Here is a 12426-nt window from a genome sequence, read left to right on the forward strand (position 1 = left end):
TTTTTATTTTTGTTTTTGTTTTTTCAAGATAGGGTTTCATATTAGCCTAGGCTGATTGCAATTCACTATATGGTCTCAGGGTGACCTCAAATTCACCTCAAACTCACGGTGATACTCCAACCTCTGCCTCCGAAGTGCTAGGGTTAAAGGAGTGTGCCACCATACCCGGCTCAGAGTGTAAGGTTTTTTTAAACAGGGTCTATTTATTAGCCTTAGCTGGCCTGGAACTCACTAGCTTTGAACTAGTGGCAATATTCCTACCTCTGCCTCCCTAAGAGCAGAAGTACAAGATCATCTTCAACTACACAGCAAGTTCAAGATCTTCTGGGCTGCATGAGACACTGTCTCAAATAAATAAATAGATAGGTAGATAAATAAATAAATAAATAAATAAATAAATAAATAAATAAATAAGCTCTCCTGTGCATCTAAGAACATAATTAACAGAGGGAAGAAGCCCATAGAATGGGAAAAGTTATCTACAAATAATATATCTCATAATGGGTAAATAGCCAAAATGAATGTGTATACCAAATACACACACACACTTTTGATGCTCTCTCATTAAAGGGAATTCACAAACTCTGGGAGAAACATCTCCCCTTCCCTAGGCTATCTAATGCCTGTAGATGATAATTACTTGCCTATGAGCTCGCTTTCCTATGCAAATTAATTTATCTTAGTCTCCAGTGCCTACTTCCACCTTATTTAAATTTCCCATGACAATACTTACCTTGGCCTCAATATTCTTAGACCTTGTACTCACACTCACTAGAGATCATACATATTGTCAGCATTATTCAAACTAGCAATTGCATACACTTCACCATGTCTTGTTTCCCTTGTTTCCCAAAAAGTTTTGGTCTAGACTTTTCTCTTCCTCCTTTTTGTACATCCTAAAAAAAAAAAAAAACATACAAATAATATCATCATATCATGCCATGTCATGTCATGTCATAATGTGGTACAGCATGTCACCTTCAGTGAAAATACATTAAAATTTTTTTCTTCCTATAACATCACTTAGTTTCTTTTTATAAATTATGAGGTAAGAAATGAACACTACATGCTCCTGTTTCATTACTCAAGGAAGAAAGTTCCCACAAGCATGAGAGTCATTCTCACCTGTAGACTCAGGAGTCTAAGGTGAGACTTCTTCCTAGGTGACCACTAATTTATCTTCTTGTCTTTGAGGATTTATCTATTCTGTCCAACTAAGCTAAATAATAAAATATGTAGTCCTTTGGTTCTAGCAAAAAGAGAAGAGAGCTAAGGAGCTTCAGTTTCTTAATTTGCATATTAGCTCTATAAATGTAAACAGTACTTTTTGTTTTTCCCTATTGTTCCTACATATAGATTATAATAATTTCTAAACTAAACTATGAGAGAAATGTTCTGTGTTCCAGGCAATATAATTGAAATCTCAGGGTTTCAAGTCATTAGCATCTTTAAATAGGACTGTGGACACCTAACTTCCTATTCCAGCTCACAGGTGCTTCAACAGTTACTGTCATGCCTGCTGCTTGTTTTGCAATGTAATAAAGAAATTTATTCTTTTTTAAATGAAGAAATTAATACAACTATACTTCTTCCCTTTCCTTCTTCCAGTGTGAGCTTGAAAAAAGCACAGCCTTTTTCTTTTCTTGTTTTTTCGAAGTAGGTTCTCACGATGGGCCAGAATGACCTGGAATTTACTCTGTAGTCCCAGGGTGACCTCAATGTCTAACTCCTGAGTGCTGATATTAAAGGTGTGAGTCATCTGACTTCTTTCTTTTTGTTTTTGTTTTTCTAGGTAGTGTTTCTCTCTAGCCAGGCTGACCTGGAATTCACTATGTAGTCTCAGGGTGACCTGGAACTCATGGTAATCTTCCTACCTCTGCCTCCCAAGTGAAGGGATTAAAGATGTGTCCCACCATGCCTGGTTTCTTTCTTTCTTTTAATACAAAGTCTCATGTAGCCTAGGCTGACCTCAAGCTTTCTATGTAGCTGAGGCTGGCTTTAAACTTCTGATCCTCCTCCTTCCACCTCCATTTACTGGAATTACATGCATGAGCTACTATATCTGGTTATTTTTACTTATTTAGAGACAGTCTCATATAACCCATGCAAGCCTTGAACATGCTATGCAGCTAAGAATGCGTTTGAACTTCTGACCCTCTTGTTTCCACCTCCTGAGTGCTGAGACTAGAGGTGTGTGCCACAATACCCACTTTATATACAGTAGGGGATCAAATTTATACTTGGTGTATGCCAGGCAAGCACTCTATCAATAGGCACCTTCCTAGAAATATTTATATTTTTAATTTTTATTTATTTATTTGCTTGTATATGTATGTATGGGCATGCAAGGGATTTTTGCTGTTGCAAATGAATGCCAGAGGTATGAACCACGTATGTATGAATTTATGTGGGTGCTATGGCATCTAACCCATGCTGATCTGATATAAGAGCAAGTGCCTTTAAGTTCTGAGCCAGCTTTCCAGCCACAAAACTATTTATCTTTATATATGCTCTCACTATGTAGTCTAGGTTGGCCTTGAGGTTATCATTCTCCTGCTTCAACCTCCTGAGAGCTCAGAGTACACCCATGGATGTGCTACTACGCCCAGCCCCCTTATTCTTTGGCATGACATTTTATCATCTCTAAAATCATATATTCCATGGTACAAAGAACAATAGTGCATGATATAGAATACCCAGGTTCTGCCTGATATTGAGGAAAATTTATATTCTCTGTTATATACATGTAATTCCTAATATTATGCTCTGCCAAAAAGGTAACATATTTGAATGTCAAGCTTTCTTTAGTTATACAGATAAAATTAACATTTAGAATTTTAAAAAGAAAAAAAGGAGGAGCTGCAGAGTGCACTGGCCATTTAACTGCTTGCTTGCAAAGTCTGCCAGCTCCAACTTGATTCCATAGCACACATCCAAAGCTGGATGCAAAGCATGTTGCATGTGTTTGATGTTTATTTGCAGTGGCAAAAGACTCTGGTGCACCTACACACTCGTATGTGGGCGTGTGTATGTATTTTTAAAACCTTAGAAAGAAAAAAAATCCCTTAAGCTACAAAAATCTTAAAAACAACTACTGTCATTTTTGTATACTATCTTTCTTTTAGAAAGAGACTTTACTTAATACAAATAAGAAAAATCGATCAAAATTCATGAATTTAGTGCAGTGTGGTGGCACATGCCTTTAATCCCAGCACTCAGGAGGCAGAGGTAGGTGGATCACTGTGAGTTCGAATCCAGCCTGGTACTACAGAGTGGGCTAGAGTAAGACCCTACCTAAAATAAACAAACAAAAAGTGAATAAATTATTTTAATTGATCAAAGAATACTGTGGATATTTTCCCTTTATGGCTGTATCCTCTTCCTTTTCAGCATCAGCCATTTGATAGGAAAATTGTGGAACAAGAAGCAGGTTCTGAACCTCAGTGATGGCATAAAAGGAACCTGTCAAACACAAGATGATTTATGAAGTTCTAGGTTGCTAGCCTTCCCTGGTGTTCAGTCACCCCCTTCAGTTTCCCTGGGTGACCACTTTTCACACAGAATATCAGAGGGAAACTGATTCAGCTGTTTTTCTTGAATTAATACAACCTGCCGGGCGTGGTGGTGCAGGCCTTTAATCCCAGCACTTGGGAGGCAGAGGTAGGAGGATCACCAGGAGTTCAAGGCCACCCTGAGACTACAGAGTTAATTCCAGGTCAGCCTGGACCAGAGTGAGACCCTACCTCAAAAACAAACAAACAAACAACGAATTAATACAACCTTTATGCTTTCTTCTTCATTTTTTTTTTTTTTTTTTTTTTTTTTTTTTTTTGAGGTAAGGTTTCACTCTAGCCCGGGATGACCTGGAATTCACTATGTAGTCTCAGGGTAGCCTCGAACTCAAGGCCATCCTCCTACCTCTGCCTCCCGAGTGCTGGGTTAAAGGCATGCACTACCATCCTTGGCTGTCTTGGGGTTCTCTACCATCATTGCTTACCCTCTCTTACCTATAAAATGATTTGAGCGATCCTTGCTTGAATGCAGAGCAAATGTATTCTGGGCACTCTTCAGGAATACTTTCTTGGAGAAACTCCTCAAATGTCTTGTCATTTTCAGGCAGTAAGTACAAGCACCTGCATCTCCACAATCCCCATGACTGAACCTCAGGCAAACTCTTCCCACCTGAATGCCAATCTTCTTAAAGGGGCTTTGCCTGACTTCACAAAGCTGAACTTGTGCATTCAATTCCATAAACTCTGAGGCAGATGTGGTCATGTATTAACATAACCCTGACAGAAATGCCTTGGGTGAATAGCTTATCAAAGCTGTCATTAGGTCTATGTTACTTCCATAACTTGGGAAAATCCCCACAAGGGAAATAATGGAAAGTGTCTGCCCATCAGATGTTCTGTGTTGGGAAGGCCAGAACTAATATTTCTAGGGTATACCCTTTATTTATTCTTCAAATGCTCAGGATTGAAACAGAGATCTCATCAAAGTTAGGTATGGACTTTAACACTGAGATCCATCCCCAAATTAAGGATAAACAAATTTAAATCTTTGGTTATTTGGTAAGATAACCAAATGAATACCTCTCCAGAACAAACCTTATCCTGCAACTGATTTAGAACACAGCCACAAAGCATCAGCCATCCAAGTGCTCTCTGAACTGAGCTTTGTGGCTGGCACTTGACATTTGGGAGTCACTACCACAATATAAGGATTTTGATTTAGAATGATTGGTATTGAATTGATAACTATATCTTAATTTTAAAAATATTTTTTTATTTATTTGAAGAGACAGACATAGACAGAGGGAGAAAGAAAGAGAGAGAGAGAGAGGGGCGGGGGAATTAATGTGCCAGGGCCTCTAGCCACTGCAAACAAACTCCAGACACATGCGCCCCCTTGTGCATCTGGCTTACGTGGGTCCTGGGGAATCAAACCAGGGTCCTTTTGCTTTGCAAGCAAACACCTTAGTCACCAAGCCACCTCTCCAACCCAACTATACCTTCATTTAATAATCCTCTCCCTCAAACCTTGAGCATTATGTATAATGCTCATTCATATGTTGAAGCCAAATCTGCTTTCATCACAGATTTGGTATACTTCAGTAATTTTCTCTACTCCTGCTTAGACAACTTGAAATCTTGTAGAATGGGGTTATTTCTTTCATCCTGGTCTTAAAATCACCACTGGCAGTTCATAACATGAAAAGTCAGGCACCAGAGTAGACTTTGTTAATTATAACCCTTATGGTGGATGTTGTACTCAGTGTTTCATCAACATACAGGTGACACTAATGCACATTCAATTTGGGAAACAATTGCTATTGCCAGAGAGATACTGCAGAGTAAAGCACAACCAGAGAAGAAAACAATAATAATAATAATAATAACAACAACAACAACAACAACTAGCTGGGTATGGTGATGCATGCCTTTAATCCCAGCACTCAGAAGACAGAGGAAGGAGGATCACTGTAAATACAAGGACACCCCGATTCTATATAGTGAATTCCTGATCAGCTTCGGTCAGAGACCCTACCTCAAAAATGAAATTAAAAAATAATAATAGAGTTAGGTGTGGTAGCACACATCTTTAATCCCAGCACTCAGGATGCAGAGTTAGGAGGATCTCTATGAGTTCAAGGACAACCTGAAAGTACATAGTGAATTCCAGGTCTGGGCTGGAGAAAGCCCTACATCAAAAAACCAAATATAATAAAATGATGATAACAATAATAATGCCAATCATGGGGAAAGGGTTGAATTCTTGAATTATAAATAAAATTTTCGCTGACTGATATGAAACATGTTTCTTTCTAATTAAGAAAAATAATTACCAGCCAGGTGTGGTGGTACATGCCTTTAATTCCAGCACTCAAGAGGTAGAGGTATGAGGATCTCCATTGTTGGGTCACAGCCAGGGTTTTACCACCTAGGGCAATGTGAAAATAAACAGAGAGAATATATGACCTCAACAGCAGGCTGTTCCTTATTGAAGAGTAAGTGAACAGCAAAGGACAGCCAGCCCCATTCTGCAGGTTTAAGGCTGCTGCATCCAGAAGCATCTGAGATGGATACTGAAAGGAAGAGACTAGCAGGGCAGAGAATAGGGGAAGGGAGAATGGGAAGGCATATAATAGGGCCATTTTCTCTGTTGACTTGTTTTCCCTTGACTAGTTTTTTGATGATAGTGGGTTGGGTTTGCATGGCTCCTGTGTCATAAGTGACCTTATCGGTTGTGGTTTCAGAAGTTATTTACAACCCAAAAGAATTTTCTCTGTGCTAAAGCCTGTTCCAGGGCCAGCATGTCCCAGTAATTTCCATAACTCTAATGATTGCTGGAACCCCAGACTTATTAACATTACAGCATTGAGATCAAGGCCACCCTGAGACTATGTAGTGAATTCCAGGTAAGCTTGGGCTATAGAGTGAGACCCCATTTTAAAAACAAAAAATGAAAATAAATAATTAGTTATGCATGATGGCACATGCCATTAATCCCAGCACTCAAAAGGCAGAGGGAGAAGGATCATTGAGTTTGAAGCCAGCCTGAGACTATAGAATGAGTTCCAGGTCACCATGGACTAGAATGAGACCCTATATAGAAACCTCCCACTCCCCCAAAACACTAATACACAAATGTATTAGTTATGCAAAGTGTGCTTTGTATTCCTTGGAAAGGAAGTTTTTAGGTGGAGGATAGGAGTCATTTTATAAAAGAAGTTGAATTCACTGGCTGAGGTAGACATAGTGTGGCAACAGCAGTTGCTGGTATTCACAAAACTCTTGATCTAAACCCCAGAACCACAAATTATATGAAGTTATTTTTTTCACAAATTTTCTTTGCTTACTCAAATGTTAGCTAGTTTTCAGAGCTCTTTACCAGGACTGAGTATACTTCTGATTTTTGCAAAGTCACTGTTGACTCAAATTAGTAAGAATTTCCCAGGTGGATATTTGGTTAGATTTTTCATCTGCCAGCATATCTGGTCACCCTGACCTGACTTCAGCCAGAATCATCATTAATACTTAGTAATTATAGATACACTATTCTCTCTGTTTGTTTTGGACTATGAATTCTCACCTGCTGATGTTGTATGCTAAATTTAGTCCAATCCCTATGTCCTATATAAAGACTATCTTATTGGTCTTTTAAATATACAATGGTCATCTTTATAATGCTTTAATAAGTTACCATTGAATTACAGGCATAATGTCACAATCCTGTAATACAAGCACTTTGAAAGCAGAGGTGTGAGGTGCCACAAACTTAAGGCTAGTATAGTCTACAGAGCTTGTTTCAGACCAGTTTGGGCGATGTAATGAGAACCTGTCTCAAAAAGCCAAAATGCAAGCCGGGTGTGGTGGTGTGGTGCACGCCTTTAACCCTAGCACTCTGGAGGCAGAAGTAGAAGGATTACCATGAGTTTGAGGCCACCCTGAGACTTCATAGTAAGTTGTAGGTCAGCCTGGACCAGAATGAGACCCTACCTCAAAAAACAAATGAACAAACAGCAAAAAAAAGCCAAAATGAAGACCTTCCCTCCAAAATGAAAACAAAACACAAACAACCAAACATTTAAAACATTTAAAATATCACTCAATCATAAGAAAGCCAGATGAATATACAGATGTAGGGCAAAAGCTACATAACCCTTTAACAGGAAGTATATGACACTATAGAAAACAATGCACTAAAAAGTTTGTCTCTAGCCTTTGTCTTTCCATTTATTTGGATAGAAAATAATATGCTAGAATTTAAAGGAAACTGTGTGTGGCTAAGTGTAAGGAAAAGACAGCTGGAAGGTTGTCTTAGTGGTTAAAGCATTCGCCTGCAAAGCCAAAGGACCCAGGTTTGATTCCCCAGGACCCATGTTAGCCAGATACACAAGGTGGCACATGTTTGGAGTTTGTTTGCAGTGGCTGAAGGCCCTGGCACGCCCATTCTCTCTCTCTCTCTCTCTTTCTGTCAAATAAACAAATACATAAAAATAAAATATTTTCAAAAAATGTGGGCTGGAATGATGGCATAGTGGTTAAGGTGCTTGCCTGCAAAGCCTAAGGACCCTGGTTTGATTCACCAGGCCCTATGTAAACTAGATGCACATGGTGGCACATGTGTCTGGAATTCATTTGCAGTGGTTAGAGGCCCTGGTGCATCCATTCTCTCTCTCTCATAAATAAATAAAATATTTTTTAAAAAATAGGTGAAGAATAAACTATGCCATCAACAGTACTGACAAAAAAGTACTGACAAATATTTCAAGAGTTTTGATAAGCATATTAAGACAACATAAACAGTATTTTATTTTTTTTATTTTATATTTTTCAAGGCAGGATCTCATCTTAGTCCAGGCTGACCTGTAACTCACTCTAGTTCCAGGCTGACCTGTCTGGAACTCAAGTGATTCTCCCACCTGTGCTTCAAGAGTTCTGGGATTAAAGGTATCTTCCATCATGCCAGGCTTAACACTATTTTAAAGGAATAACACATAAAATGATTCATGGATGACTTCCATAGCCATAGCATAATTACCAATTGGAAATAAGTATATATGTATCATTATTAAGTATATATATATATATATATATATATATATATATATATATATATATATATATACACACACACACATAGATACAATATGCTATATATAGCCAATTTTTACATATGTGTGTATGTATGTATGTGTGTGTATGTATATGTATACATATACATACATGTAGCTCCCTATGCAGCAGAAGCGGACCTTGAACTTCTATATTGCTGATGCTGGATTACAGGTCCGCACCACCACTCCTGACTTTGTATATCTTAAAATTTGTATTACATATTGTGCATTGTGAAGAGCGCGCATACTAATTCACTAAATCCTGCCTAGCACAGTAGCGTATACAAGTAAAACCAGCACTTGGGAGTCGGATAGTGGAAGAGCACACGTTTGAGGCTAGCCTGCATTAAAACGCGAGGCCCTGTTTCAAGACACCGAATAAATAAAAAAATAAAAATAAAAATCTAGATCCTGACAGTAATACAAAGCCCAGAAAATACAAAATGTCCTTGTCACACCACAAACGAAAATGGAAACAAGAACAAGTGAAGGCACCTGCGCTGCCTCACTCTAAAAAGGCCGACGAGGAAGTCGGGTCCCCCCAGGGCCCGTTCTCCCCGCTCTGAACGTCATCTTCCGGGTTCGGCGTTTGGGGAAACCAGCTCCGTGAGAACAATGACGCATTTCCTGTGCGCGGGTCGATGGAGAAGAGCGCCCTGTAACTTGCCGGTTTCCCTGGTACTGCTTCAGATACGTGGGCACGGATCATTAATTTTCTGCGAGAATATTGGTTTGTAAAACGTGCTCTGAAGGTCAGGAAACACACGCACGCGCGCGATTTTCTGTTTTTTCTTTTTTTGGTTTTTGGAGGTAGGGTCTCACTCTATCCGAGGCTGACCTGGAATTCATTATGTAGTCTAACGGTGGCCTCGAACTCAGGGCGATCTTCTTACCTCTGCCTATTGCTGGGAGTAAAAACGTATGCCAGTACGCCCGGCACACGATTTTCTTAACATGTTCCAGACAGTCCAGGTATCTGCATTTTACGTAATAATGACATCATCTACCATAAACAGGACCTTTTAAGATCATTATGATTCAGCAGGAAAGGAGTCATTGTTGGGGGAAACGATAACACTATATTTCAAACTAAATTTTTCGTTAATTCATATTGATATGAAAGTTTATGTATTTCCAAACCTAGATCTCAATTAAAGTGTCTAACTGAGCAAAGATTATTCGGAAAAGTTAATTGTTTTAGTTATATAGTATACAGAATATATGTAGAGAATACATTAACAGAAAGTAAACATGAAACACGTTTTTGTTTTGGCATATTGAGGATTTTCACAGGCTTTGCAGATTACACTGTATCACTGATCTACAATCTTGTCCACATGAAGGTATTTCTTTTTCACTTTAAATTTTTAGACAAATTTTGACTGTATAGCCCAATTTGGCTTCCAACTTCAGTTACGACTGCCTCATCCTAAAGAGTTTGGGGATTCCAGCCAAGCTCATGAAGCTATTCCTTAAGTGCAACTTAATATATTAAAAGACTCTCAGTTATTGACAGGGTAGATAAAAGGGAAGAAAGGGAAATACTTGAACACACTGGCAGGGAATTGTGCTCAATTTTGTGGTAAGAGAATTTTATAGTAAGGTGAGGGACTGCTCCACTTAAAGCCTGTGCTTTTGTCGTTTTCAAGTCTTGTGATTTGGATGTTAAAAATTAAGGCTGTGATGGCTTGTGTTGCAGCTCAGTGGTTGAAATTTTGTCCACTTTATATAAAATGGGTATATAATTCCTGGCACTGAAAAAAACAATGCTGGAGTCCATGAAAACAGTTTAGAGATTCGCAGAAGACCAGGCACCAACTAAGCACTTCATTTCATACAAACTAAAGTAAATCTACTAGTCATGCGTATAAATGACTTGAAAACAAATGTGTGTCTCCTGTGAATATACTGCCAGTGAAGGAACCAATATGGTTAGCAGCTTTAGGCAGAACCAAGAGATGTTTTTATCTTCTTTGCTAATAAGGTCATGGGGAAGGAAGGTTTTGTTTGGATGTCAGGTACAAAAGATCAAGAGTGTACAACAATTTCCCATCAGGAAATGCCTCCCCCACCACTCCTCCAGGAAAGTGTTCTCTTATAAGTGGTGTCATAGTAGGTCTATAGGGATACAGTGACATCAGAAGGGAATTTTGGAAAACATAAAAAGAGGTAAAGGAATTGTTGTGTGAGTTGGTAGGGAAAAGAAACATCTAGACACTTGATGCCAGGGTCTGAAAATGACAACCTTCATGCCAGCATCGGCACCAATTCCTAATGGCTGCTCCAAAGCTTCTAAGCTTAGATCTTTTGGCAGTGGCCTCTGCATATGTGAGCTAGGCCTTGGGTGAAATAGTGGAAGTGGAAACTGGTTTTTGTAGCTAAGGTGTTAAGATGCTGCAAAATATTCATGGGAATCTAGGAAGTCCTGAAGCAAAGAAGCAATACACCATTAGGATTGTCTGTAAGTTGTCAACACTGCTTCTGTAAGGAGAAATCTGAGTGGTGAGGTGGTAAACATTGCAGCTTCATAAGTTCTCAATGTGGGCCCTTGTGTAAAGAGGAAATAAGTCTTAAAATAGAGTTTGGCTTTAGTGGATACAGAGGCCTAATGCATGGTAATCCTTGTACCATTTTGGGATCTCCATCTTATATAGGTAGCTACAGAGTACTTCCATGCTTATGAGATGAACTGGACTACTATTGAGAATGTGGCTTGCTTAATCACCACATAGTGAAGCTATAGTTCCTCAGTCCCAATAGGCATTTGGTAATGGATATGTGCCTGGGAGCTGAGGTCTAAGCAATTGTTGTTTACCAGATGAGTTCCTTTTTTTCTAGGCAAAAATAGTAAATCTGCTTCGAAGGGAAGCTAAAGGGGAGTAAGTGATGCTGCAGAGTCCTAAGATAGGTGTTATTTTTCAGATGAGATAATATTTTAGGTTAAGAGAGATAAAAGCTACTATTCAGGATCCATAAATGCTACAGATTGAATACTCCACAGAGTTCATAGAACAGTACTATATGGCCAGTGCAAAGGCTTGGTGATGGTTGCTTACCAGGAGCTAAATAAGGAATCCAACCACACATGCTTCAGTCCCAAATGTGGCTCAAATATTGCAAAATCTAGATACTTATTTGGGTTCATGCCACACTTTCCTGGGTTAGCAGACACTCTGTGCAACATACCTTAGATCTAGAGTCCTAAGACATGTCAGCCTTCACGTAGGAGCGTGAGTGATAGGCCTTTCATGTTATTTTCCATGATTTGAACTCACCAGTTCAATACTCACTGTGTGCCCTGGCCAGCAGGGAATCGAATAGAGAAGCGAGGTGAAAATCAACCTGAATGAAAAAGTAGGCAAACAGACACAAGAAGGAGACCATGCTAGACATCTGTCACGGCCTCGAGAGTTTATTCTTACATGTAGGTTTATATAGGGTTGTAGGGGGAAAGGGACGTGGTCAGGGCAAGGAGTTGTAGGGGGAAGGGGACGTGGCCAGGGCAAGGACTTGTCAGGAAACCTAGAGGGGTTGTAATTAGGTGTTCATCTAATCTTGCCCAACTGGCTTAACATCCTGATTGCACCAGGTTTCACATCCTGACCATAAACTGGCTTTTTGCAAAAGATAAGATTCTGTAAGTAGTCTGCTGACCAGTTCCAAAAGTACCTAACGGAACGCTGGATGGACCAGCTTTCTGAGTAATGAGTCAGTTTATGAGCAGGCCCAGGCAAAATGGAGAGGCTTTTGCTCTATGTCTCCCGACAACTGTGAAAAGTATAAGGATGAAATTCTGTTTGCTTCTA

At 39.3% G+C, this 12426-nt stretch overlaps 1 long non-coding RNA gene across 1 annotated transcript in view; it reads right to left on the minus strand.

Moving 5' to 3' along the window:
- Nucleotides 1-738: 738 nt before the first annotated feature.
- LOC123459221 overlaps nucleotides 739-12426 on the minus strand; it is a 33997-nt gene continuing 22309 nt past the window's right edge. Inside the window, exon 3 of the long non-coding RNA XR_006636106.1 lies at nucleotides 739-896. This is a non-coding gene — a long non-coding RNA (uncharacterized LOC123459221). The remainder of the gene's footprint in view (nucleotides 897-12426) is intronic.

The sequence above is a fragment of the Jaculus jaculus genome, chromosome 3 (genome assembly GCF_020740685.1).
Source record: "Jaculus jaculus isolate mJacJac1 chromosome 3, mJacJac1.mat.Y.cur, whole genome shotgun sequence".
NCBI lineage: Eukaryota > Metazoa > Chordata > Mammalia > Rodentia > Dipodidae > Jaculus > Jaculus jaculus.